This window comes from Orycteropus afer, unplaced genomic scaffold (genome assembly GCF_000298275.1).
Source record: "Orycteropus afer afer isolate SDZICR_OR568_19922 unplaced genomic scaffold, OryAfe1.0 scaffold00503, whole genome shotgun sequence".
NCBI classification, from domain to species: Eukaryota; Metazoa; Chordata; class Mammalia; order Tubulidentata; family Orycteropodidae; genus Orycteropus; species Orycteropus afer.
The window spans coordinates 304,170-306,985 of NW_006922090.1; positions in this window are offsets into that span (position 1 = coordinate 304,170).

The following is a 2,816-nucleotide window of genomic DNA, read 5'->3' on the forward strand; positions in this document are numbered from 1 at the left end:
CCACTGTTATATAGACTATAGAATTTATTTTATGGATGATAACTTTACACAATTATCAGAAAGAGTAAAAAATTCACTATATTACTGTATGTCATCAGTGCTGACAGTTTGCAGAACACAGCACAGGAAAGGAAGTGCTAGGGAAAAATAAAATGAAAAAGAAAGAAAGATTTTTTTAATAGCAAACTGCAGTCTAAAAGGATAAACTGGAAACCATCAGAAATTTGAAGTTCCTGGTAACCGGCTGAAGAAGTGGGATCTTTTTGTTACAGAGTTAGGCACACCCTGAACCTACAATTCAGAGAAGCTACATGAAGAATCAGTAGGAGCTGAAGGAGTCTCTGCCAAAGGCTGGTGAAGCAGGAGATTGGAGAAAACGTGCATAAGTGCAGTTCCACTTGGAATACACCAATTTTCACACTTACATGGCTACTGTTTCTGACTCTCCACTTCCAAATCTCCCTCAAATCTCTCTATGTCAAGCCTTAATCAGATATCAACCATAGAGATTATCCTGGAAAATATAATTCTGGCCAAGATAAAATGATGAAATAATAATATTAAAACATAAAAGTGCTTTTGATAAAATATGACTCCAATTAAAAATGGCACATGCCTAAGTATGTATAATTTATCCATAATCTAAATCACAAAAATCAGAGCATCTGGTTTAGCATTTTTAATTAAATTCAACTTTTCCCATATTATCCAAACAATAAATGAAGAAAACCAAAGGTATTGGTGACTGCAAAGACACCAACAGTTAAAAAGAATCTAGTGGGGGACAAAAAAAGGAAGAAAGAAAAAGAAAACTTTAGATACTAGAGGAAGCATGAGAAAATATTGAATTATGAAAGGGAACATACATATTTATATTTTGAATATTAAAGACACTGATATGCTTTTTGTAGAAATATAAAAATATATCCTCTTTAAATGACATTTATTTTTATTTGTTGAAAACAATGTTACTCTAACATTTTTTTTCTCATCAAGTGAGTCTAACCTAACATTCATTTCTTTAAAATATCTCATAAAACTGCTAAACAAAATAAGGCAGATGAATATTAAATTATTCTATATATGCATTCACTGAAACAAATACAGTTAGTGCATGCTATTTGCATCAGTTAGTAAAAGCTTATTTATAAACACTTATAATTTGGTGAATATTTGCATTTAAACAATGGTTCACTAAACTATGAGTTTGATCTTAGATTGTATGGTATCATTTGCACAAAAATGTGCAGCACAGGTACTCCTTATCATGTGAAAAACTAAAATGTTAATACAAATCCCACAGTAAAAGTATTTAAAAGTTTTCTATAGATTTTCATTTTCAAATCCTACATTCTTGACTATTTCCATAATTTTCTCTCAGTGGAGTTGTTATACTACACACTGAACATTTAAAATATTTGCTTTTAGAAGGGTTGTTTTACTACTGACTGTTGTAAATTCTTGAACAGCCATGTCATATATATCTTTCACCTAGAGTATTGGGTGTTACAAATGGTTAAGTGCTTGGCTGCTGCCCAAAATGTTGGTGGTTCTAATGTACCAGAGTGCCATTTTTAAGCTGTGTGAACAATTTCTGAAAGATCACAGGCTATGAACACCCTAAGGAATGCTAAAATATTCTGAAACACATCACCCACCTCAAAAGCACCCTGCCGTCAATTCCAACTCATAGTGACCCAATAGGACAGAGTAGAACTGCCCAATGTGGATTCCAAACTCAAAAGAAAAACAAACTCATTGCCCTAGAATGGAATCTACTCATAGCCACCCCTTTTAGGGTTTCCCAGGTGGTATGTCTAAGGAAGTAGATTGCCCCATCTTCCTTCTGAGGAGTGGCTGGTCAGTTTGAATTGACAGCTTTCTGGTTAGCAGTCAAATGCTTTCCAAACCAAACTGCTGTGGAGTCAGATTCGATTCATAGAGACTCCTTGGGTTTCCGAGGCAGTACCACTATGGAAGTAGATTGCACCATCTTCCTTTTGAGATGGAAAATATTGAATTCACACCCACCAGCCTTCTGGTTAGCAGTCAAGTGCCTGAGGCACTATGCTACCAGAGCTCGTGTCACATGCCTTAGGCACTATGAATCTTTATGGAAGCAGACTGCCTGATATATTTCTCATGAGGTGGCTGGTGGATTTGAATCACTGAACTTTTGGTTAGCAGTGGAATACCTTAACCATCAGACCAACAGAGTTCCTCCAACATGTGATGGCACCATAAATCAGAATACACTGAAAGGAACATCCCCACCCCTAATGGTTTTATTCTTGTACTGGCACTAGAAGAAGAGGAGTAGTTATGTATATGGTGTTTCTGTTATTTGCATCATACAATTCTATGTAATTTCAACCTAGTTCTCTTTATGGAGCTCTGGTGGTACAGTGGTTAAAACATTCAGCTGCTAATCCCAAAGTTCAGACCCAAGAGCTGCTCCATGGGACAGAAACGAGGCAGTCTGCTTCCATAAAGATTTACAGCCATGGAAACCCTATGGATCAGTTCTACTCTGTCCTATATGGTTGTTATGAGTGGGAATTGACTCAATGGCAGTGGATTTTCTCTTTGTAGGTATAAATTATAATCCAATTGAGCCAACATTTGCTATATAATTTCTAGTCTTTTAATATTTCCTGTACAATATGTCCAATTTCTCAATAAATTTTTGCTACATAAAGTTTAATTTAATATTGATATTTATTTCTTTTGATATCTTTTTCTATTTGCTATGATTCCTTCCACCCACTTATTGATGGTTAATTAATCTGTCAAATTAACAGATGATTAAGTGTAAA